A 27,384-nucleotide genomic window follows, 5' to 3' on the forward strand; every position below is an offset into this window, starting at 1 on the left:
TATGTACACACACATGAATTGGTTCAGCAATATCCATATTTAGGAGTATGGATTAAAATGGATTCTGGTGTGGCAGCTAAAGATATTTGGGAAGAGACTAAACAAAAGATAATCAAAAACTGAGAAACTGGCAGCTCTGTTATATGGATATTGATAGCAAGATACAAACAGATAGAATATATGGCTCAGTGAGGTTAGGAAATGTTAACAATGTTATTGAAAACTCTGAGCTCTGATGGATAATTAGACTTCGGTTAGATAGGGGCTATAGATTGAATGAGCACATCCCATTGAAACCTGTGTTGAAGTCTCGTAGGTTACGTAGATAAGAATTTTGTATATCTTTTTAAGTATTTTGAATACATATTTTATGTTGTTAATTTTTATTCTTTTATTTATTTATGTATTTATATATGTTTTTGACTGCAGTGAGCACCTTAAAGGTCATCTGATGGATGTGATGGATGACTGTTTCGTTATTTTGTATTTGATAATTATCATGGAAAATGGATCTGATTGGTACTTTGTAATTTGAATTTTGGTGGATTGTGTTTTATATATATATTTTATATATATATATATATATATATATATATATATGTGTGTGTGTGTGGGGGGGGGGATCTATTTGTGTTTTTGTTAATGGTCTGAAGAAGCGATCTTGAATCATGAAAGTGCTAACCTTTTGCAATAAATGTTACTCTTTATTTTTATCCTTGCTGTGTGTTGGTATCTTATATTACTATTGTGTTTTTATCTTATTTAAATTATCACATATGACATAGGCAATCTAAAATTTATATAAATTAAAATAAACCACATTGACATAATTTTAGTTGCAAACATTATACATTACAAGCCATGTTGAAACAACTGCAGTTGCAACCATTATACATCACTTATAATCTATCCAGTCATTGTCAGTCAATCATTACAAAGCTCTTTTAATCCTGCCTTCTCTTAAATGTTATTCCTCCTCTGCATGTATTGTTCCCATAATTCTTATTTTTTCGTATGAGCAGTTAAAATGTTTTTAGTCCCTTTTGTTTTATACACAGGTCAGGTATATTTTTATCAACCAGAGGAGAAGTTATGAAAAGCAATTAATAAAGAGCTGAAGAATGTTATCTGGGAGGAGAAGACTGCAAGAGTCAAGTGGGATAAGCTGATTCTTCCAGTAGAACAAAGTGGTTTGAGATTACCCGATTTGAATGGGTATTTCAGAACTATACAGCTAAGGCTCCTATATATTGCACATGCAGAAACCTATAATTCAAAGTGTCAAGGGAGGACGATGAAACAGGGAGAAGGTCAAGAAACAAGGAAAGACTGGGATTTTGTATGCAGATCCTTAAGGGGAATAACAATAACCATACAGAATATTATATTCATAAAGTAGCAGAAAGTATTCTAAGAACTAAGCCAACACGGGAATGGAGAAAGGAGATTCTTCTGATAGGGACAACAGGCAAGAGGAGGCTGAATTTATTGGAGAAAACATGCGAAAGAACCAAGACATCGGGAGCATATAATTAGAAATATAGGGTAATAGAATGGGAAGAGGCCAAGAATGTATTTGGACTGCAGGCTACAGATTGCCTTCCCTATCAAGGACTGATACCAGAGTATAGGCAAAGAGAAAGAAATAGGGGGATCCTAAATGAAAGACCAGCACTGATTTTTAGTAGAATCTAGAACAGAAGCTGCTGTTAAGGAAGGAATAATTAGTAGAGTATGCAAAATATTGCATGATAACTATAAGACTCAATCAGAGGAGGTTAGAAGGATTGGGAAGACAGATTGGATAAGCAGTTCACAAAGAAACAGTGGGAGGATATATGTATTTCTGCCAAATATGCAACAAAGTCTAGAAGATTTATAATCTTCGCTTGTAAGTGTTTACATGGGTATTTTTATACCCCAAGTAGACTCCAAAGTATTTTTCCTCAGGTAGACAGCAAATATTGGAGGTGTGATGGGGAAGAAAAAGATAATTGGGAATATATTTTCTGGGAGTGTAATGAGTTGGCAGATTTTGAAGATCCCCTGCCGACTACTCAGTCAGAGATACTGAGTGAGCAAACTGGTGTAACTAAGGAAATTAGTTTTTTGAGCTGTGGTACAGAATCATAATTCCCTAAGCATAGCAAGACCTTGCTGAGTCTAATTATGATGACTGCCAAATAAGTAATTACTAGAAAATGGAAATCAAAGTCTAAACCAACTATACTAGAAGTGAATATATTAACAGAGATAAAACAACTGGAACTGAGATCTTTAGAAAAGGATAGGAGCAAACTACATAGAAAAAAATGGGAATTGTTGGAACAAATTTGCTTTTCTTCACACTACTCCACTTCCACTACACAGCCCTTAGTTTAATATTTAGCAACTGCCTATCTACCCAAAAGATCCCTGAGATCTGAAAATCAACAACTTTTGCTAGTGCATAAGCCCCACCCTACCTGCTGGCCAATTTCTATACTCTTACTCTGTGGCCAGAGCCTGGAATTCACTTCCTTTTACAATTCCAAGAAATCAAAACCTAATATCATTCAAAATTTCTTTATGACAGTAACTCTCTTCATCCAGGACCTGTACTTGCACCAAGTCTCCACCCTTTAAATCCTGACTACCTCTGCCTCATGAATATACTCTGATAACTTTTCCTCTCAGCTACCGTACTGCTCTTCTCTACCTATCCCAAATCAATACTAACTTTTAAAATGTGTTGAGACAATCTAGCTACTGTATATCTTTTGGCAGAAGTTGTATATAGTGTTAGCCTTTTTACCTATTTTTGTACCACTCTGTAACCTAAGTTTTGTATTATTGTAACTGTTGACAAATTTTACTTTCCATTTAGTTTAACTAATTTGTCAATTATTTTGTTTTGTTGAGATTGTATTAATTGTTATATACTTGTCTGTGTTCATGTTTACTGTGGAGCTTTTCTCCCTGGGACTGCACTGAAAATGGACTCTTACTTGCCCAGTGGACTATCCTGTAAACAAGTGCCAATAAATTAGCACTCAGTGACACCTTTCTTTTTACTAACAAGCTCATCATCTGAATTCATTTTAATACTTTTGTTAAGTGGTTTGCACTCATACTTGAACACAGCATCCCAGAAAGACATCCACCATCAGGGAGCACTCAATATGTGAACACAAGGTTGCTTATAAGTGTACTTCATACCACAGCACTTTAGGCCAAAGGTCAGTGATCAACTTTGTAGTTGCGTGAACAGATCTGAGACCATGTGTTGTGAAACCTCAGTTGAGGAAAGGTACAAAACTGTTGTCTGATCACTTCATGGTGATGAGTTGACTCAGGTAGGAAAAATCTGCCGAAAATATATTGAGATTGACCTAGGAATGCCCAATAGATGCTTGTATGCAGGATGAGTTCAGTCCTCACCTCTGGAAGAACTGTGGGATGTTCACGGCATGGAATCCAAACAAACACTGTTTAAGGCCTCAGTAGTTTAGATGAGATAACAGCACAGAGCATTGCCTTAAATGCAGTTACTGCTTGCCCTGGTGATAGCCCTAGGACCTGATGGTGCTGTGAATAAAGGCATTAATTTCAAGAAAAAAGACTTTCATGTTGTGCTAGTGGCTAGTCTCTAGACCTAATTGGTATAGGTACTGATAACCTGGGAAGCTACAGAACTTACCAAAGTGAAAATGTAGGTATCTGAGGAGTTTGGTGATGACATAGAGAATGTCCTAGAGGCTGAGGCTTTAGAGAGGTTCTGTTAAAGCAACTCGTGAATCAGAAGGCATGTGGAGGGGATGAACATTTCCCAAGCTGTTCATAATGAGAGTAGAAACATGTTGAGTTTGGGGGTCATTGCGAGGAGGAGGAAGGACTACTTTAAGAAACTGCAACCAAGGATATGCCCTACTTCAAAGAGGCAATGACAAAAAATTAATAAATAAATAAAATGGGGTTGAGTCCATTTCTGTTGGGGAGATCACTGATTTGATTAATTGTGGCAAGGCTTTGGAGTGAATGAGATCAGGCTAGAAATGTTCAATGTATATTGTTGTGGTTCCATAATAAATGCACCTTGGTTTTGTGGTGTGGAAGACAGGAACATTATTTGTAGATAGGCAGAATGGGGCTATGATCTCCACATTCATAAAGGAGAGCATCATTATTTTAAAATTATAGAGGGAGTCATACTGTTCAACCTCCACTGGAAAGCCTATCATAGGATCATAGGAGATTAGATTGAGCTGGGAGGTCATTTTAAGCCTAGCTGTTTCAACCTAATGTAATACCGTAGAGTTACTAGTCAATAACCAGGATTGCATTTAGTGATGACTCCCCATGTCCAGGAGGGTTGTAGGTGCTATCCCTGGTAAGAATTTATGCTGCCCCATCCTCTCATCCTGGTTCCTCTTGAACAGTGTCATAGAGGTGCTCTGCTTCACATGAATTGTTAGCTTGTTCCAAATATGTGCAGTCCTTCCCTCCAGCATGTCCTGTTTAAGTTGCAGGCCATATTTAAGTCCCTGAAATGGGTAGCCCTAGACCCATTTGATTTACAGATATGCAGTAAGTTCATTAGGTTTGGGTCTTGGGTTGCTCTGCTGGTCAGGCATAAGTCTCCCCTAGGAAGTCTATACCATATGGAGTACAATGACAGGGATTTTAGTTGATCTGTGTAAGGTACATGCTGGAGGCCCTTGTTCTTCTTTGTTAGAAACCTCTGAGGTCTCTCTAATTGCTGTAGGTGCTTAGTATTGCACATACCAAATGGGGTGTTATACTCAATTATGAGCCAGATAAGTGCCAGTATAGGGGGGTTATAACTTCTTTTGCTCTTGAGGCGATGCCTTTACCAATCAAGTGAGCTACGTGGAAAGCTTTCCTTACAATGGTAGACACGTGGTGGCTGAAGTTAAGGTTGCAGTCAACCTGTGATCTCAGGTCCCTTACCACTTCTTGGGTATTTAGGGTATTGTTATTGATTTGATAGTGTGAAGGGACATTGTTTGTGTTTAAGGGAATGATGATACATTTCTTTGCATTCAGTTTGAGACCTGAGACCAGCCTGGAGTATACTGACATCATTTGGGGAATCGATTGCACCTAGTTTGCAGCCATCTGCAAACTTGGTCAGTCACGACCCTTAAGTTTTGGCCTGAACTTTTGAGCAGTATATACCAAACAGTAGGGGGCCCAGCACTGATCCCTGTGGCACCCCGCTAGTAACAGGTCAGCTGGTTGATGTGGAGTCACCCACTTTGATAGTGTGTGTCCAGTTTGTTAGCCAGTTGGCAACTCATCTTACAGCCAATGGGCTTCTATTCAATTTGTTAAGTTTATCTATAATGACTGAATGTGAGATTGTGTCAGAAGCCTTTACCAAGTCAAGGTATGCTGTGTGCACAGATTTGCCCTCATCGATATCCTTGGTCACACTTTCAAAGAAATCCATCAGATTTAACAGGCAGGATCAACCCTTCAAGAAGCCAAATTAGGTAGGAGCCAGGGTTGGAGGTCACCTACATCTTTATTTATGAGGCCCATAATGATACATTCCATGGCCTTACAGGTGAGTCTGGTCAGGCTTATGGGTCTGTAATTCCTCGAGTCTGTTGCTAGGCCACCTTTGTGGAGGGGAATAACTGCAATTGTTCTCCATTTCACAGAAAAAAAATCTGTGGCTAGGCTATAATTGTAAAGAGTACTTAGTGGTGATGTTAGTTCATATTTTAGCCTGTTTAGAAGACAGCCTGGGATGCCATCTGATCCCATAGAGACTGTGTTCTTTGCCTTGGACAGGGCTTTGAGAACCTGCCCTTCAGATATGTAAGGTGGGGTGGATGTTTGGGGAGGGTTTGATGGAAGTTAGGAGGGGATAAGGGAGTGAAAATTTCACCAAACCTATCCGCTAACAGGTTCGCTATCTTTGTGGGGTCAGTTTGTGTGATATCATTGGCCACCAGTTTTACATATGCTTGGGTCCTAGCGTTTAGATTACGTACTTAGCTGTAAAAGGCCTTATGGTTATCCTTGGCAGTACTTGCTAGGTTTCTCTCAAAGGAGCTCTTGGCAGATTTGACAAGTTGTCTTATCTGCCTGTTAAGGCTGAGGAGAGTGCTTTTCCATTTTCGGGTCCTTGTCTTTGTTTTCTTGGACAGCAAATTTTTGCATTTATTGTAGAGTTTGTTGATGCTGGAAGTCTACCATGGCAGCTTGATTTTACTTGAGGCTCTGACTTTGATTCTGTGTGGTACAGCTAAGTTTATATACTTTTCCAAGTGATTGGACAGGGCTTTACTGTAAGCTTCAGCATAGTTACCACTTTCTGCTTGGGGTGGGGCTTGGGGTGCATTTATACCTTTACTTAGGAGAGTATAGTTTGCCTTGGTGAAGTTTTTTAGTCTGATTTCACCCTTTGTGAGTTCTGGTGTTAGTGCCAGTTCGAAGGTGACTGATTTGTGGTCAGTTTTAACTAATGAAGGTCCAACAGTTGCAGCAGTGCACCTGACTGACGTATTGGTGAGAACCAGATCTAGAATGTTTGTTCCTCTTGTCAGGTTATGGACAATTTGCTCTAAGGCATTTGAATTCACAAAGTTAACAAACTTTTGTGCTAGCGAATTTGGGCTAGAGTAGGTTTCCCAGTCGATGGTGGGATCATTGAAATCCCCCATAACCAGTGTGTTTAGTAAATTTGGATTGTCTTTAGTTTGATTAAGTAGGCCTCATGGAAGTGGGTCTATAACTGGCTTGGATTTGAATTGGGGTCTTACCCACCATCACCTGAACCTGGAGTAACTCATGGAGTTGTCCAGTCTAACTAGACATGAGGTGAAGTAATACATGAGAGAGTTAATTCAATAACTGAGCATTTCATTTAGGCGGTGGGGGGAATTGTGTGGATTACATCCTGGCAGATATTAGAGGTGTATGTATGTATATATGTATAACTGAAGAAGGCATAGAACCATATTCTGCAGAATTTCTTGACGTGTTTGTGGAGTAAGTGTTGTGTCTATATTTTTGGCTTTAAGTTGTATATATCCTTCGAGCGTATTGGACTTCATCAAAGGTGTGCTTTGTCTTCCCTCCTGTTCATGATCATATTACATTACATTACATTTTCTTGATGGCGGAAGGATACTATAAATAAGCCTGTTAGGCTTTTCCTTTTGTAATATTCTACCATTTTTTTCTACCTAGCCAATGCTGTCTAGAACATTCTTTGGATTCCTTGTCTAGCACTTGTTCTGGTATTCCATTCTGTGGTCCACTAGCCTGTGTGTGGGAAAGCACTTTTAGAAATTGAGGGAGTTGTTAGCCCCTACATTCTACTGCCTGTGCCCTCTCCTTCCCTCTCTATCCTTCCTGCTCACAAAAAAGAATGATCATCTTCCCTTAGATGTTCTTATGCACCTGTATCATGCATCTCTTTTCTGGTCTCAGGTGAGAAGAGCACTAGCACTTCTAGTCATGTTCATCCCTTTCCATTCCACAGATCTTTCTGGAAACATAGCTCTGAATTCTTTCCGGTAGCCTGATGTTCTTTTCCTTATATGGCCTCCAGAAGTGTATGCAGTACTGAAAGTGTGGTCTCACAAGTTCCTGTGAATGGAAGCTTTGCTTCTGGAATCTGTTCCTCTGTGGATGCAGCCTAGGATTCTGTTTGCTGCTGCTACTACTGCCATCATACTTTGCTTCCAGTTGTCTAGTCCAGATTTGATTAATTTTCCCCCAATCATTTTCCTGCTAAACTGCCATCAGTTCCACTCCTTTCAGCTGATCCTTTATACAAGGGTTGCTTTGGTTTAAGTGCAATGTTTTCCAATGAATCTCTGCTGCCATCTTTCTGCTTGGTGCTAAGCATTTCCAAATCCTTCAGTAGGCTGTTTCCCCAGTCCTCCATCACTGTATTGGTTTTTATGTCATCAGTAAAGAGGTTGATCACGTTCTGTGTTCCCTCAGATAAGTTTTATAATTGGGACAGATCCACTGTGGTACTCCATTAGTCATTTCCCTAATTCCTAACATTACCCCTCACTGCAACCACCTAAGTGCTACTGTTTAAGCATGCAGCTTTTCGGGTTGCCATTCTGGGTCCTAACCTCAACTTGTCCAGTTTTCCTAATATTCTGCTGTGTGGGACAGAGTAAAGGTCCTTGCTGAAGTAGAAGTAAACTTTGTCTGCTGGTACTAACATATCAAATTCACCTGTAACTCCATTGTAACTGGATCACTTTGGCTGATGTCTCTTTTTGGCTGTAAATTGTGTTGTTGCTGTTGGAGATAGTTGCCTTGTTGACATGCTAAAGTTTTCCCTTTGGGATTCTCTCCATACCTTTCTGTGTTACTGCTGTTAAGCTAAGAGGTCTGCAGTTCCCCAGACTTTTCTTCTCCCACCCTCGTATGAGGGTAGTACATTTGCTGTCTTTCACTCCTCCAGTATATTTTTACCAGCCACTGATCTGTTGAAGAACTCTTTCAGGGGATCTGTCAACACACTAGCCACATTTCTGAGAACTTTGAGAAGCAGCCCCTCTGGTCTTTGTGCTTTATTCTGTAAGAACTACATCCCCCACAACCTCTTTCCTGTCTGTCATGGTGTATGTCCATTGTGCTTTCCAGTCTGCACTGCCTGCTTTCTAGTATACTACCCTCCTCTTACATTCCTCTGTCTGGAAGCTTTTTTTTTTTTCAAGTCTTCTCTGATACCCCAACCGTCTTTGCTCAGCCTGGCGAGGTATGTCCTTCCCTTCCTTCCTTACTTATGTATCTAAAAGCACCTTTTTCCCTTCTTGATCTCTTCTGCTATCACTTCATTTTTTGTCTTTGCTGCCCTTACCACCTTTGTTTCCTGTTTTATCTCTAGTACTTCCTCACTCCCCCCTTCCCTCTTATTGTAAGCCATATCTTGTGACCTTATAGCTAGTCACACACTATTATGTTGCCACATTGGTCCTATTTTGTTTTTGCATCTTCTTCACACTGATGTCTGTGGCCCTAAGTACTCTGCTAATGAACAATAATCAAAGTATGAATATTAACTTTTGTATTTGTATTTAATTCTTGTTAGTGCTGTACTAAACATATGTAAAGCATTGCTTACTTATTTGTGAAAAGTGCATATATATATATATATATATATATATATATATATATATACACCAGATATGATTGCTACCTTATGTATTACATATAATTTTGTTGTTGAGCTTGTCTCCCTGGACCTCTGCTGAAAAATGTTTTTTGTGAGTTGGACTTTCCTGGTCAACAAAGCTAAATAAAAAAAATAAAAGTGGATATGAGGCTTGAATGGTATCAGTTTGGGGACATGAAGTTTGCAGCATTTTTTCAAATTATGATTTCCCCTTGACATCAAGTGACTTGTAATTTGCAGCATACACAAGAGCAAGTCGTGCTGAGTGTTATTGGTGGGTAAAAATAAAAATCTGCAAATTTGAAGATGTTCTTCTCTCCAGAAAGTGTAGATTGCACTTCGCAGATAATGGCAGTGACATTAAGTGTAGGAGTTTAAGTACTTTTGGGCTTTGGTCATTAAAAGTGTAGAGGTGATCTGTACTGCAGAAACTGTATCAGACTGTAGTGATGGCACTACAGCTGAGTCACAAAATGAAGCTCTGCATTTACCAGTCAGTCTGTGTCCCTGTCCTTACCTATGATACTTCCTTTTTGGGAATGACATAAAGAATGAGATTGGGGTTAAAAGCAGTTAAAATGAGTTTCCTTCATAGAGCAGGAAGACTCTTTCTTCACGATAGAACAAGGATCTCTACGATCTTGGAAACTTTTGGAATAAAAGTGTGTCCCTCCTGATTGAGATGAAGCTGTCAAGGATGCCATTGAAGTGTACAAGGTATAACCCTTTGATATGAGGTCCTGAAGCAGAACCAGGTCATGCTAGAAGGATTATATTTATTTACATTTTGGATACCGGGATATGAACTTGTAGATCTCAATTTGCTTGGGAGCACATCACGAATCACACAGGATGAGCTGAAGACTGTTACTGGGAATGTGGTAGTCTTGTCTACTCTGCTTAACATACTACTAATACAACCCTCACCAGAACAAGTGCCTTAGAAACTAGATGTATGGATGGAAGGATACTTGGTAGGATTTTTGTTTTTCAGAACTCCTTTAGCTTCTTCCAGGAACATTTACATGTACTGGCTCTCTTTTCCAGTTGTGGGACACACAAATTCTGTTTTATAGCAGGATTTAGTTATTTATTTATGTTTTTTTTTTTTTTTTTGAGGTAGTGCACTGATCAAGATTGACTAATTTCAGGCTCAGCCTAGGTGAAATATAAAACATATCACAAACAAAAATACAGAAATGTAGGCAATAACAGAATAGTTCAGACTAATTATATAGAAACAAACTGTGTATATACACTGCAAAGAGTAAGCACAATTAGGCGAGGTGATATGTCCTCTTGGAAGGAAGGTTGGTTAGGTAATATGCTCTATGTTGAAGCAGGAACATTTTGTTTGGATGAAGTGCTTTTTGAGTTGCACTGTGAATTTGGAATAAATATTGATTTCCTTAATGTCAATGTGGAGAGCTTGCCAAAGAGGAGGTGTCTAAGAGGAAAATGCATGTGTAGTATGGTAGAGTTTGGTTCTAGGGGTCATGAGAGTTGGTGTGGCTTGTGAGTAGTGACTCAGGTTGTACGAGGAGGTTTTTTTGTGAAGTAGCTGCAAGGGGAGTAAATGTGTGGAGTTGGAGTAGTTTGTACAGTTGGGATTATATTTGTATTATGGGTAGCCATCTGGCTTTTTCTAGGGTGATAAACTGATACTCACACAGAGATGAGTTTGCAATGAATCCGCAGATGCTGTTTGTGACACTGCCAGCCCAGCTCTCTGGAATTTTGTAAATAATCATATGTCATTTGTGAATATTATTATGATTCATATGCTTGTCTTACAAATGTAAGAGAACTATATATGTGTATATTAAACTACTGGTGCAGATGTGTGTGTTGAACAGGATTTGTACAGTATTGCGCTTCAAGGATGTGACCACAACATACCCTAGTGGAAAAGAATAGGAATGTATATAAATTATATAGCTGCACAAATGTATATTTTAATATTAGAAGCTGGAACATACAGAGTTAACTTGCAAAACTTTAAGAAAATAACTTGAAATTGTTTTATGATTGTGTTATCTCTCAGTTTCAGTGAAGCAGACCCAATGTCTAGAGCTAGAGGTTTTTCTATTGTCTTGGAGAGAAGTAATTACTAGGTCTAAAATGTAAAAGTGTTTAATTGTTTTATGACTTCCAGTTCTGAGCAAACATTTGAGAGATATGTATTTTTAAAACAGAGATGTTAGTTTCTGTTAGCCTGGGAACTGAAGGCAGGTGACAAAGAGGGATGTCATCCAAGTTGACCCAGCAGTAATATGTGATATTAATTTAAGAACACTCTCAGAGAGAGACTTTGCATTTTGTATTCTCTCTTTAACCTGGAAACATCCATCATCAGCACTTCTGCCTGTGTGTTGTCTGTAAGGAAGATTTAAGGTATAGTATCTTTTAGATATAGATAGGAATATAGTAAAGATTAGTTTAGATGTTTTCTGTATTTATTGGAGACTGTCCTGCAATGTTGTTTTAAGATATTTTCTGTGATTTTGAACTCTGGAGTAACTGTGTTGATTGAGTATTGTCTTGTTCCTTTATTATTTATTATTAAATATATTGAAACCCATCTCTGTGGCTGGTTTGTTTAGAAATATTTAATCTCTTAGGGTACTGGCAGGTGTATTTGGTGACACTGTACATGCCACTCCTAAATAGCCTTACTGTTGGTCAGACTACCATTTGGATAATAGTAACATTACACAGTAGGATTGGTCATCCTTTGGTAAGGGCCTTAAAGTAGCTAATAAAGGGTTCTGGTGGTAGTGATAACTACATTATAGTCTGGGCATAAGGGGGCATAGCTAGTAAACCTGTGCCAGCCTTTTCCAGGTGTGTGTTTGTGTATAAATCAAATCTCAAAGTTTGTGTGTATATGTGTGTGTGTGTGTCTGCTACTTGGGCAGGGATACAAAGCACTGGTTGGACAGAGAGAGTATTGGGAGGACTTGGCTTGGATCCCTGGCTAAGGACTCAGCTCTATAGCTGTCCCAGTGGGGAGTCTTACTGGGGATCTGGAGAAAGAGGGAGAAACCAGACCCAGACTGACTGTGATCTCTGTATACTCTTAAGGGAAATTGTACTTTATTGTGTGTGTACATGTCATCCTCCCCTTGTGTACGTCCCATCACTGTTGCCAGTGGTTAGGATTGAGGCTCCTTGAGTACTGGGCCAGTGCAGGGGCGTCACACTGTTCAAGACAGTTTGGAGTGTGGCAATGTGTTTTTGGGAGGCAGAAGTAAAAATTAGGAGCTCATTCAATTTGAGATGGGAGAACTTTGCCAGTGGCTGCTCTGGCTGGTTGGGATTGTTGGGATAGAAAAGGGGAGATCTTCTTGGCCCAGAAGAGGAGGTAGTTTATTTTGGCTCTCCCTTTGTCTATGTTGAAATGGAATTTTTCTGACTGATCAAGCCATGGTCTTAGGTATTTGAAGGTGGCTATTGTCTCTACTGAATGGTTCTGTAGGTCAAAGATAGCTAAACAGTTAGATACTTGGTGGATTTTTTGCCAATTTTCAAAAAGCATAGTTTTGGTCTTTGGAGGTTAAGAAGTGGTTTATGGTTTATGAGCCACTGGTTGAGCTCATGTAAGTCTGAATGGATTTGGCATTGAATGTTGAAGTGAGAGTGATCTGATAAGTAGATGACCATGTCATCAGCATAGAGGATAAGTGGAAGATGGGAAAGGTCACAAGGAAATTTGTTAATGAATATGGAAAAGAAGAAGGGGCAAGAATGGAGTCTTGTGGTACACCTTTGGTAATAGATGCAGATTCTGTTTGGGAGGGTTCTGTTTTAATTCTGACGTGTCTGTCAGTGAGAAGTTTTTAAACCAGGGAGTGGTATCTGAACTGACATCAATTTCAGTTTGTTTTGGAGAAGGTAGTAGTCAATGTGGTCAAATGTCTTTGTCAAGTCTATAAATAGGATACTTGTAAGGGGGCTACTATCAGAGTTTAACAGGATGTCATCAGGATTGTTGCTATCTAAATTAATGTTGCCCCTTTTGAACCTGCCTCTTCTTGCCCATTAAAATTTTTGTCCTGGAAAACTCTCTTTCTGGTAGCCATTACTTCTGCTAGACGAGTGTCTGAACTTCAGGCTCTCTCCGTCAAGCACCCTTATTTGATCTTTCACTCTGACAGAGTTTCTCTTCGAACCAATTCATCCTTCCTCCCTAAAGTATGTTCCATTAACAATATTAATCAGTCCATTGAATTACCCACTTTCTTCAAAAACCACTCCAACAAAATGGAGTATATGTTACACAAATTAGATGTTCACAGACAGCTAAGGTTTTATTTGGATAGAACAAAAGATCACAGGAAAACAGATCAACTCTTTGTGGCTTTTGCTGATAGCAGGAAAGGACTTGCAGTTACCAAAAGAACTCTTTCTAAATGGTTAACGGATTGTATAATCTATGTCTACGATTCTGCAGATCAACCCCTTTTACACAAACCCAAAGGACATTCCACAAGATCGATATCTACGTCTTTGGCTCATGCAGCTCGCCTACCTCTGGATGCTATTTGTGCGGCTGCTACCTGGTCTAAGCCACATACATTTATTTCTCATTATAAAGTAGACAAGGTTTCTAGGGACAGGGCAACCTTTGGTTCCACTGTGCTCAAGAACGTCCTCCCGTGAGTTCCTCAGGATCAAGGAGCTAGGGACGCTACCCATGTGTAAGAACAAACGGCGAGATTGAACACTATCACATATAGAAGTTATGTCCTTACCATAACGTTCCATGTGGAGTGTTCATCTCGCCTTTGTTCTTACAGTCCCACCCTCCCACCCTTAGGAAGAACATTCTTTGATGCCTGGCCAGAAGCATTTTTGGCTACTGCTATTATTCTGTGTACATAGTTGGTATTCACATATATGTTTATATGTGTCTGTTTAGATATGTTATGTGTGTAAGCATGAATGTGCTTTTATATAGATTGGTTTGCTTGCAAACTAGATCTGAGGTAAAGGCAGAGGGGGATTGTGGGTATTAGATTGTCTCGAGCTTCTTCTCGATGCAGAGCTTGCAAGAGGCCGGCACGGAGCCGAGGATCGGCTCCGAACCCATGTGTAAGAACAAAGGCGAGATGAACACTCCACATGGAACGTTATGGTAAGGACATAACTTCTATTTCCTGCGTCTACTGCCTTGGCCCTCTCCACTTGCAAGAGGACTGTTCCATCTGTCACTCTTTTAGTGGGAGGGTCATGACAGGTAGGCGCAGGAAACTAATGGACAGAGGTTTATTGAAACCTTCTTTTCAGGAGGCTCTGGATGCTTCTGACCAGGCATCAAAATCCTCTAAGGAATCGAAGACGTCGGAGCCCAAGTCATCGGCTCCGAGCTCTTCAGCAAAGGTTAGATCACCGGTTCCACAGACTTCGGGGCCGAGTGTTCAACTGGTATCGGTTCCTGAGCCTCGAGTCTTGGAACCGGTGATGGAGCTCGCTCCTTCGACCTTATTGAGGTCGGCTCCGTCTTCGGTTCCTTCGACCCGTTCTTCTTCCAAACTCTCTGATATCGATGTGGATCGCGTGGTGCAGAAGTTATTGGAGCATTCGCCCTGTCCAAACTTATTTCGGTTTCCACCCAGTTGGTGTCGAAACTTGAAGGCCTCGGTGTCTCCATCCATTCCTCCTCCGAGACCGGTTCAGTCTTTGGAGCGGAAGAGGCTGATCTACTGATTGTGGAGCCCTCGGGTCCAGAACCGTCCTTTTCTCGGTCTGTTCCTCTCACCTCGACTCCGTCGGACCCGATACCGGAGTCTCCGGGCCGACGCTCTGTCCTTGGTTCCGGGGCGAGAGTCGAACCGGCGTTTGGTTCCGACTCTCCCTCGGGCCTCGGCGGATCGATTCGGCTCCGTCCTCGGGGTCGATGCCTTCGGTACCTGTGTCGGGGATTCTTCCCATTTCCTCGGAACCGGGAGATTCTTCGATGCGGGACCCGGGGGCGTTCGACCTGATGAGGAAGGTGTTGTCTACCCAGACAACCACATCAGTGGAAGCAACCTCTCCTCCCCATAAAGGGCCGTTATCCTCCTCTGCACCCACGGCCACATCCAAGCATCGGGCACCAGTGTCTCAGCCACCCCTGGAGGGTGCCCCCTCTTCCTCCGAGGCTTCTTCGGATGCTCCCCACGAAGAAGTCCCTAGGAAAAGATTGTGTAAGAGGAGACACTTGGATTCTCCACAAGAATCCTTGACATCTGATACTGACTTAGATGAGTCAGAAGGGTCCCTAAGTCACCTTCAGAAGATGTCTCTTTTTCGGACATATTGGAGATCCTGAAACAGAGAGGTGACTGGCAGTCCCTTCCCCCTTCTGAGGATGAGTCAGTTTTGCTGAAGGCATTTGGTGCTCGCCCTTCTTCCTCCTGGGTCACTCCCCTTCGACGAACTAATGGAACTAATTGCTCGAAGGGCGTGGGAGGCTCCTGACACAGTGGAACCAGTCCCAAGGAAACCCAATAAATACATCACGGCACCTCAGGACAAGTCCTACTTAACAAAAGGAGTTCCAGTGGATGCTATGGTGGTGGCAGCGGCCACGAAAAGGAGATGTCGGAGTCTTCTTCATCTGTCCATCCTCCTAATAAAGATTCTAGGACGATGGATAGATACGGGAAGCGCATTTTTAGTTCAGCGGCTTTTTCCATGCGATCCCTGAACTATTTGACCCATTTTACACGTCTACAGAGGGATCTAGTCAAAGTGTTGGGAGATACCCTCCAGGGTACTACAGATGCAGCTGTCTCAGAGAAAGTGACAGCGCAACTTAATACCCTTACATCTATTGTTAACTCGTCCATGAGGCTGATTTCCTACGCAGCGAAGGTTCGAGTAGGGCAGCAGCTTCAGCGATTGCTCTTCGCAGACAATCCTGGATGCGCTTATGTTCCTTTGCGGAAGCCTTCAAGTCTTCCTTTATTAACGCCCCATTTGACGGTGCCACTCTCTTTGGCCCCAAAGTAAAGGAGACCCTTACCCGGTGTGAACAGGAGGGAAAGACTCTGTCTGCTGTCGGAGTCCGTTTTTCCACCCCAACCAGACCGTACCCCAAAGGGCAACGTGGTGGAAAAATGTGGTTTCGAAAACCCCAAGGATCTTTCCCAGGCACACAGGGAGATGCCCCCTCTAGAGGCAGAGGAGGGGGTAGAGGTGGAAGACGCCGCCCTGGTGGCAGAGGGGGTCCGCAACATCAAGGTGACAGGGAGACACTCCCTGGTAAACCTTTCCAGCACTCCTGAGAGGAGGCCCGACTGTCCTGCTCTGGAGGCAGTCGGGGGTCGCTTAGCTTTATACCCTCAGGCCTGGCAAAATATAACTACAGACAAGTGGGTAAAAAGCGTGGTTACCAGAGGTTACAACATACCCTTTCTATCTCATCCCATCCCAAAGAAAAGACTCCCAGATGTACCGCCCCATCTGCGAGAGCCAGCAGCTATAGAAATTTCAAAGCTGCTAGAAAAAAGAGTCATCCAACCAGTCCCAGTGGACCAGCAAGGATTCGGGACTTACTCAAGGTTCTTTTTAGTTCCAAAGAAAACAGGGGACTGGAGGCCCATTCTGGACCTAAGCTACCTCAATACCTTCGTCAGGAAAGAAAAGTTCCGAATGGTCACGCTTCAATCGATCCTTCCATTCTTACAGAAGGACGACTGGATGTGCTCAATAGATCTAGAAGATGCATACTACCACATCAAAATGGCCAGGGTATCCAGAGATCATTTGCGCTTCCGGCTGGGAGCCAGTCACTTTCAATTTCGAGCCCTGCCCTTTGGTCTGACCTCAGCCCCCAGGGTCTTCACCAAATGCATGGCAGTGGTAGCATCTCACTTGAGACGCCAAGGATTCCAGGTGTTTCCGTATCTGGACGACTGGCTCCTTTCTGCCACCACCCAGCGTCAACTATTACAGGCCAGAGACTTTACTCTTCAACTGTGTGTTCACCTAGGGATTTCCGTAAACTTCGGAAAATCCTTACTTCAGCCATCACAAAATATCTTGTTCATAGGAGCAGAATTAAACACACGTCAGTTAATTCTAAGACTTCCCCCAGAAAGGATACTATCACTTCAGACTCATATCGTCTTCTACTCTTGTCAAGGAAATCTCCTGCAAAACTGGTACTGAAGGTGTTGGGACTCATGTCAGCCTCCCTTATTGCAATACCCTTGGGAAGGCTGCACATGAGAGTCCTACAATGGCTACTGTTTGCACAATGGTCGTTTCAACAACTACCTCTAACACACAAGATTCTTATAACGAAGACATGCAAAACAGATCTAAACTGGTGGCTTCAAACGTGCAACCTTTCCAAGGGGAGACCATTTGTGCTACCCACGCCCACAGTTACGGTGACCACGGACGCTTCCCTGATAGGGTGGGGGGGCATCTTTCAGGGACAGACAGTCCAAGGCGAATGGACCAATTTGGAGTACAATCTGCACATCAATGTTCTAGAGTTGAGGGCAGTGTTTCTAGCGTTGCAACACTTTGCTCCCCTTCTTCCTCTGGGAACTATTGCAGTTCAGACGGACAACATGTCTGTAGTCTGGTACATAAACAAGCAAGGGGGAACCAAATCCTATCAGCTATGCAGAGAGGCCATGAGAATCTGGCAGTGGGCGGAGTCCACGGGTCGCTTTCTAATAGCAACGCACATCCCGGGGTCATCCAACGTCATAGCCGACAGGCTGAGCAGAGCAATTCTGTTACTGCACGAGTGGTCCCTAAAACAGTCAGTAGCGAAAAGGATTTTTCGCACGTGGGGCCAGCCTTCCTGCGATCTGTTTGCGTCTCCAATGAACGCCAAATGCAGGAGCTACTTTGCCCTATTACCCCCTCCAGGGGAAGTCCCCAGGGACGCACTGGTTCACGATTGGCCCCTGGGACTCCTGTACGCATTTCCTCCATTTCCTCTGATACCAAAGTTTCTCCAGAAAGCCAGAAACCTACACAGGACAATAATCCTCATTGCCCCATTCTGGCCTCGTCAAATTTGGTTTCCCTTCCTGAAGACACACTGCATTCGGGGACCCTGGATCCTGGACCCAGAGCCAGATCTATTGACTCACTCGTCAGGGGCTCCCCATCCCGCGCTCCTGTCCCTCCATCTAGCAGCTTGGCTGCTCCAATTCCCAACTTAGCCAGGTCTGATCTTTTGTCACCAGCAGTCCAGGATATATTGGTGGCTTCTCATAAAGCTTCCACTACTAAAACATATTCTAGTAAATGGAAGCAATTTGTATTCTGGGCGAATACACACCAAGTGGATCCTTTTATAGCTTCTTTGAATAAAATATTAGAGTTTTTAACGGACTTATTCCATCAGGGTGCTTCTCCTGCTACACTAAGAGTTCAATTGGCTGCCATTTCAAATTTCCATGTGGAAGAATGTGGAGCTCCTGTTATGGCTCACAGACTTTGTAAAGCCTTTTTAAAAGGGGCTTTTCATATTAGACCACCAGTCAGATCTCCTACGTCACCTTGGAGTCTGAACTTGTTGTTATCTAAATTAATGTTGCCCCCTTTGAACCTGCCTCTTCTTGCCCATTAAAATTTTTGTCCTGGAAGACTCTCTTTTTGGTAGCCATTACTTCCGCTAGGCGAGTATCTGAACTTCAGGCTCTCTCCATCAAGCACCCTTATTTGATCTTTCACTCTGACAGAGTTTCTCTTGAACCAATTCATCCTTCCTCCCTAAAGTGTGTTCTATTAACAATATTAATCAGTCCATTGAATTACCCACTTTCTTCAAAAATCACTCCAACAAAATGGAGTATATGTTACACAAATTAGATGTTCACAGACAACTAAGATTTTACTTGGATAGAACAAAAGATCACAGAAAAACTGATCAACTCTTTGTGGCTTTTGCTGATAGCAGGAAAGGACTAGCAGTTACCAAAGGAACTCTTTCTAAGTGGTTAACGCATTGTATAATCTATGTCTACGATTCTTCAAATCAACCCCTTTTGCACAAACCCAAAGGACATTCCACAAGGTCAGTGTCTACATCTTTGGCTCATGCAGCCCGCCTACCACTGGACGCTATTTGTGCGGCTGCTACTTGGTCTAAGCTACATACATTCATTTCTCATTATAAGGTAGACAAGGCTTCTAGGGACAGGGCAACCTTTGGTTCCACTGTGCTCAAGAACGTCCTTCCGTGAGTTCCTCAGGAACAAGGAGCTAGGGACGCTACCCATGTGTAAGAACAAACGGCGAGATTGAACACTATCACATATAGAAGTTATGTCCTTACCATAACGTTCCATGTGGAGTGTTCATCTCGCCTTTGTTCTTACATTCCCACCCTCCCGCCCTAAGAAGAACGTTCTTTTGATGCCTGGCCAGGAACATCCTGCTGCTGCTGCTGCTGCAAATATTGTGTACATAGTTGGCATATATATATATATATATATATATATATATATATATATATATATATATATATATGTCTATTTGTCTTTCTATATATATAGTTATGTATAGATTCTTATTTCTGGGCATATGTGATGTAAGTATGAATGTGCTCTCTCTAGAGATTGGTTTGCTTGCAAACTAGATCTGAGGTAAAGGCAGAGGGGGATTGTGGGTATTAGATTGTCTCGAGCTTCTTCTCGATGCAGAGCTTGCAAGAGGCCGGCACGGAGCCGAGGATCGGCTCCGAACCCATGTGTAAGAACAAAGGTGAGATGAACACTCCACATGGAACGTTATGGTAAGGACATAACTTCTATTTCTAGTTTCAATTAAAAACTCAACCAGTGCAGATCTTTCATTTAGGATTCCCCTATCCCTTTCTCTTTTGTCTATACTCTCATATCAATCAGTGATAGGAAAGGCAATCACTGGCCTGCAATCCAAATATCTTATTCATAGGTTCATAGGTTCATACTAGGCTATCTGCCCTAGGGCATTTATAAGCCTAGCCAGAGTGTGTGTGGCTTTCACCACCCCTTAGGATGAGAATACTATACCCATTAGTTTGCTGTGCCTCTGTCCAGCAGTGATACAGAGATGATTCCCGGGGTAAACCTACGATCTCCCATCCACTCGTCAAGATTTCTCTTGAACAGAGTCAGTGAGGGGCTCTGCCTCACATGGACTGGGATTCTGTTCCGTAGTGTAGGGAGTCTCTGGGTGATGAATCTGTCCCTCCAGCACGTCCTGTTTATATCCGTGTTGAGGTTTAAGTCTCTTGCTCTCGTGGCTCTGGTGGATTTGGATTTTTTGAGGTGGAGCATGTCCATTAATTCCGGGTTGGACATGGCCTTGTATGTCAGGCACAGATCACCTCTGAGCAGACGGTATGCGACTGAATAGAGCTGGAGTTTCTTCAGACGGGCATTATATGACATATGTTTGAGCCCCTTTATCCTTTTGGTGAGGAACTTTTGGGGTCTTTCCAACTGCTGCAGGTGTCGGGTAAGGTACATTCCGAATGGGGTGTTGTACTCAATCATTGGTCTGATAAGTGAAGAGTACAGGGGTACAATGACCTCTCCTGATCTGGATGTGAATCCCTTCATGATCAGGTGGGCAATGTAGAAGGTCTTCCTAACCACTTTGGCAATGTGAGTGTCAAAGAGAGGTTACTGTCAACTTGGGTCCCCAGGTCCCTGATAACTTCTTCCGTGTTTAATGGATTACCACCTATGTGGTAATTAGGGGTTACCTTGTTTTTCCCAAAGGGTATGACTATACATTTTTTGGCATTTAGCTTAAGGCCATGGCTCTGACACCAGTTATCCATTTCTATGAGACCTTTCTGGAGGATTTCTGTGTCTGATGGAGTGTCAATTATGGTGCCCAGTTTGCAGTCATCTGCAAATTTTGTCAGCCACAATCCCCCTATGTTTGCCTGCACTTCAGAAAAATAAATGCCGAACAAGAGGGGGCCCGGGACTGAGCCCTGTGGGACACCGCTCGTGACCGGCTTAGAGTCTGACATGGCACCAGCAACTCTAACCCTGTGTGTTCTGTCCTTGAGCCAGTTTGCAACCCATCTTGTGACATATGGGTTTACATCTAAGCTGGTGGGCTTTTCTATGATGCCCGAGTGGGGTATTGTGTCGAACACTTTTGCTAGGTCAAGGTAGGCTGTGTGAACTGCCTTACCCTCATCAATGGCCTTAGTGACTGTTTCGAAAAAGTCGACCAAGTTCAAGAGGCAGGATCTGCCCTTGACAAAGCCAAATTGGGTAGGATCCAGTGTCTGTTGGTCCCCAATGTCTTTATTTATGAGTTCCATTATGATCCTCTCCATAGCTTTGCAGACAAGGCTCGTCAAGCTTATGGGGGTAATTTCAGGGTCCGTAGAAGCACCGCCTTTGTGGAGTGGGACCACAGTTGCCATACGCCATTCTTTGGGTACGTATCCTGTAGTAAGGCTAAGATTAAACAGCAGCCTTATGTGTGGGTTTAGTTCCTCATTGAGTTTGTGTAGCACACAGCCAGGGACACCGTCCGGTCCCATTGATGCTGTGTTTTTGCTTTAGAGAGCAGCTCTCACCTGGGCATCTGAGATGTTTGGGAGGCTAGACTCTGGTGGGATAGATATTTCTCCTTTTGGGGGGGAGGGAGGGGAGAAATTTGCACTGAACCTGTCTGCCAGTATGTTGGCAATGTCTGTGGGTTCAGTGATTTTTGTATCATTTTGGACTAATTCTGAGCATATCTGGGAGTTTCCACCCAGGTTTCTAACATAGCTAAAGAAGGCTTTATGATTGTCTTTTGTGTCATTAGCGATTTTTCTCTCAAAGTTGGCCTTGGATGATTTTATGAGTGATAGTAGTTTTTTGCTAGTATTGATCAGAGATGCCTTCCCTTTTAGGGATTTTGCTCTGTCATGTAGTAGCTTTCTCCTCTTGTTGTAGAGTTTATTTATGGCTGGGGTCCACCAGACCGGGCGCCTGCCTTTGGTGGAAAGGGTCTTGATTTTATTAGGGATTGCTTGATCCATACATTCCTGGAGGTGCTCGTAGAAGGCATTTGTAAGGGTTTTAGCAGTGTGGGTTGTGGTTTCCACTGGCTTGGGGGCCTTGAAGGATACCACTCCAGTCTTAAGAAGTGTGAAGTTTGCTTTTGAGAAGTTCTTCACTGTGGTCTTTTTTGCTGGGGGTGGGGGCGGGATGTGGTTCTCCAGTGAGATTAATTTATGGTCTGATCTCACCAATGAGGGATATACTTCCGGTGTGGAGCATTTTGTCCCCATGTTTGTGATGATCAGGTCTAGTATATTTTCTCCTCTTGTGGGAATGGTGACTAGTTGTTCCATAGCATTTGAGTTTATGAACTCAAGGAACCTTTGGGCTAGGGTGTTGGGGCTTGAGTAATGTTCCCAGTCTATGTTTGGGTAGTTGAAGTTACCCAATATGATGGTGTTTGGAGAGACATTCATACTCTCCAGTGTCTTCAGGAAGGCTGTGTGGGTTTCCTGACTTTGAGAAGGTGGTCTGTAGCATGTTACAAACTGTAGAGCAGTTTTACCTATGGTTAATTGCACCTGGATGGTCTCTGATGCTTATGCGTTGCCACTAACCTGGAGGTGTGGGTATCCTTTATGAATATGGATACTCCCCTCCTTTTGTGGTTCGGTCCGGATTTTGGGGCGGGCATGATATGAGGTATAACCTGATAGTGCTGGGGTGCTCTCAGGAGCCTTGAACCAGGTTTCAGTCACAGCACAGACATCGATGTTCTCCATACTGAGGAGGGCTTCGAGGCGTGCATCTTGAGGTTTAGACTTCTGGCATTGAGCAGTATTAGCCTTAGTTTTGGTCCATTTTTCTTTTCTAGGGGGGTAGGTTTATGATTTGAGCCTTGCCTAAAAAGGATCTATGGGGTGGCAAGAGCCTTTGCCAATATCTGGAAGCCCAGGGTGACAGGTGCAAGCCGTCCCTTGGAAGCAGCGTGGCTTGTCAAGAATGTCATCCCAGGCAGACAGACATTGGATCCTTAGAATGACACCAGTAATTAAGCCAAGTATTAAAGCTGATCATTTTGTCTCTGTATTGTGGCATCATTCTTGGTGAGGGTAGGATACTGCTCAGGGTCAGGGTCATAACGGCCTGGGCTACATAATCTGAGAGCTCCTCTATGTCTCTTTTCATGTAGTCCAGGGAGGTACGTCTCAGGTCGTTCACACCGGCATGGACAATGGCTGAGTCATACTTGTACTTGCTGTGGAGTGACCTGAGTGCTTGTGTTATGTGGCGGATTCTAGCGCCTGACAGGCAGCTTACTGTGATCTTTTCCTTGTTCAGTCTGGTGAGTGGGACGTCAGTGTGTCTGACTATGGAGTCACCTATAACAAGTGTGTCTGGCATTGTGTTTGGCCTTAAGGGCTGTGACTGTTTAGCACACTGACTTTGAGAACTATGTGTTGCATGTCTTATGTCTTGAGGTGGCAGTTGCTTGGGTGTCTGCTTTGGAGGCCTCTGTAGTTTTGGTAGATTTTTGATCAGTGCCTCCGAGTATGTCTTTGTGTGTTTATGTGTTTGCTTTGCAGTTGTGATAGTTCTATGTGAAACTGGGTTTGTGGTGTACGTGGTTTCCTTCTCCTCCTGTCTGGTCTTGCCAGTCCTGAGTTGAGAGAGCTCAGCCTCCAGTTTGGCTATATAGTTGCATCTCTCACATGTATTTGTGTTTTGTGGGAGAAGGAGTGGGTTGTCTGTGTACATGAGGCAATTGTAACATTGCCTCAAGATGCCCAGATTCACCAGCTGAACAGGAGAGGACGCTAGCAACTGACCCTTCGACATGCTAGAAAAAGTGAAAAAGTTTTTTGCCTATTCTCTGCTAACCTAATTACAGTCATCCCTATTGGCAGAATCTTATTTCTCCATTCCTGTGTTGACTTATTTATTGTAATTATTTAGTTATCTACACAAAGTCCACTATTCCATGCTTGGCCATTTTCAGTGGAGGCACGGAAAGAAAAGCTTCACAGTAACAGGTACAGATGACAAGAAATCTCAGTATTGCTCACAGTCACAAGTAACAGTGACACAAGAATACAAGCTGCCAAAATCCAAGAAAAGCATTTACATAGCATTGAGTGAACCAGTGGCACAACAGTACAACCTGTCAATATGCATCAACTTGTAAATTGCACAAAAGTATACCATAAAAGTTTCATAATCTTAGGTTTAACATCAAATTTACATAGAATAAAGTGACCATTTTGAAAACCATGTATACTTAGAATAAGGGGTACAAAGTTAAAGAGGATTATAGTGGTGAATTTGGGTATAGACACAGTTTTACAATTTTATAACAAGGTTAAAATTTAGGTAACTCCTGAAGAAGGAGTTGAGCAGTAACATACCCATATAGAGGACAGGTGGCTGTTGAGGGCAGCTTTGAAGATAGTTGCTGATTTTGGAGATGGTCCATGAGTAGAGTAATTGGCCTGCATGGTGTTTTGGCTTGTGTATTTGGAGCAGATAATGGGTGCTCAGAGTGAAGAGGACAGGCTGGATTATACAGGGAGAATATAGAGCTTAGAGTTTAGTTTTTATTATTACATTATGCTAATTTATTAATATAATATTTATAATTTGTGAATATAATATTCTGCATGACTGTTGTTAGTTTCTTTAAGGATCAGAATCCAAAATTTCATTCTTTCCTTATTTCTTGAATTACATCCCAAAAATGTATCAGCATTTATTTCCACTTTGAATTGCTGCTTTCTGTTTGTATTAGGTATATGAGTATTAATTGTGTATCTCCCTTCAGATCAGGTAATCATATACTTCATTGCTCTATTTGGAAGATCATCTGCTCCCTCTTGACTCTTGGCCCCTTCCTCTCCTGAATACAATCCTTCAACTAATTTTTAATCACTATCCACAACTTATCCTCTGCTTGATATAAATTTGCCTGACCTGTATACAAAATTAAAGGGACTAAAAGATTTTACTGCTTGTATCTTGTTATCTATATACATAGGTAAGAGCTTCCTGTTTCTCATTTTTTATATTACCTTTTGTTTAGTCTCTTCCCGCATATCCTTAGCACCCATAACAGAATCCTTTTTAATCCATACTCCTAAATAATTCATTTTGTCATGTCCCCATAATTGTGGATATTGCTGAACCAGTTCATGTGTGTGTACACAGTTCAGATCTATAGCCTTTATTATAGCTTCATTAATTTAATTTAAAAAAATGGAACTGTCTCAAAATGTTCCACAACACTAAGATATGCCTTTCTGCTTTTATCAGGTACCAGATAACATCAGCTCCAAATAAAGCCAACGTTTCTTGAACACCCTAACAATTATATGCTTGAATTTCTAGGTTCCTTATTTTCTTTGCCAGTAGTTTTAAGTATAATGCAAATTATACAGGGGAAAGAGGACACCCCTGCCTGGTCCCTCTGTTCAGACACAACTTACCATAAATGAATCCTCCCACTTTGATTTTTAACTCCGATACTCATATGTCCTTCTTAGTAACCTTATTACTGTACCATGAAATACAAATGTTTCCATTTCCCTACTCATCATAATCCCATCTTACCCTATCAGATATTTTCTCCACATCAAGACCCACCAGTAACAGCAATATTTTCTTACATTCTGCTTCCCTCTAGATCATCATTGTTCTATTACTGTTGTCAAATTTTGTCTGTCCTCCAGAAAACCACACTGGCCCATAGCTATCAGTGTTGGCATCAACCTTGCCCCTCTTCTAGCCATTATAGACATACACACTTTATGGTTTAAATTTGAAATGTGCCAGTAGTGAGTTGAATCAGATGACTTGTCTTTTTACCATTATTACGTATTGATGCCACCTCAGCTTTTTCCAGGATCTAGCCTCCCCTCCGTTTACAATACTGGTAAAGACAACCTTCCATATCTTTATCTCTTTCTTCCCTCCTAGCTTCCGCACTTTTACAGGAAAACTGTCTGTTGCTGAGGACATTCCTGCAGATTAATTATGAATCACTATTTAGTTCATGAGCCTTGTCTACATCTAACCTTGGTATATTTAACTCATTACAGCCAAATACACCTCCGGTTATTTCTGCAGTTGCCTCCTACTGCACCACTAGGCATCAACTATTGCTTGTTCATGTTTGCATTAATAATTCAAAAAACATGCTACATACAAGGTATCAAAATATTTGCTCTTAAAGCATACATGATGGCAAACACAATTGTATTGATATTTGACCTTTTTCAATGGGTATTTAATAGAATTATAAGGTGATAAATTCATTTTTTAGAGGCTCAATCCAGACCCTGTGTGTGTTAAAGGTACAAACTCAAAAGAGCTGCACTGGAGGCAATGAGTTGCGTCTTCCATAAATACTTCCATTTGTGCTTATTGTTGATTTGCCCAGTTCTCGACTTTTTGAAATTTTTCAAAAAAAAATCTAAAATATTTATAGGAAGTATGGTTATTTTTTCTTGTTATAGGTTCACGAACTTTGGCAACAATCCTTTCTACTTTCTGTTGCCTGATTAGTTGTGCAAAAAGGTTTTGTGCCCTGGAGCTTTTATCAAATAAAATTTGCTTAACAGCAAGCTTTCTAAACTCATGCACACTATCCAGGTCCTTCCTTCATTTGTAAGCATACTAAACAAAATAAACCACAAAATGGTGTACTATGTAAATTTAAATTAAATTAATTGCCACACCAGTAGTCCCAGCCAAGTTTTTATTAACCACAGTTTTAGCACTTGTGCTCCAAAACACAGGAACTTCATCATGGAGTATTGATGCAGCATTTTTATTACTGTTTAGCAGGCTGCAATTGTGCCTCCTCTTGTTATACGAAATTCTCCTTATTTTGCAGTACTTTTATCCTTCTCAACTGCTCTAATGAATTCCTATTACTTCTTATCCAGATCTCTTTTACTTTTATTTCTATTTCTTTTTTTTACTCTACTTTCATTTAATCACACTCAGTAGCTGTAACTTCTGAAGCACTTTTTATCATCCTTAATAAATCCCAGACAAATGCCACTACACATTCATTAAATTACTCTCTTTTAAACAGCTAGGCAGGGAAGTGCTAGTTGCTCATATTTACTTCATTACCATCCATTTTTATGTTAGTAATTAGTGGCACTTGATCTGAAATAGTTACTGGATGTTTGTCCAAGTTTTCAATTAAATACACATGTTCCTGTGTAATATAATTTTGCGAAATATAGCTCAGTAATTGTACCTTGGTGA

This window comes from Protopterus annectens, chromosome 11.part0 (genome assembly GCF_019279795.1).
Source record: "Protopterus annectens isolate FY-2018-M chromosome 11.part0, PAN1.0, whole genome shotgun sequence".
In the NCBI taxonomy this organism is placed as follows: Eukaryota; Metazoa; Chordata; order Ceratodontiformes; family Protopteridae; genus Protopterus; species Protopterus annectens.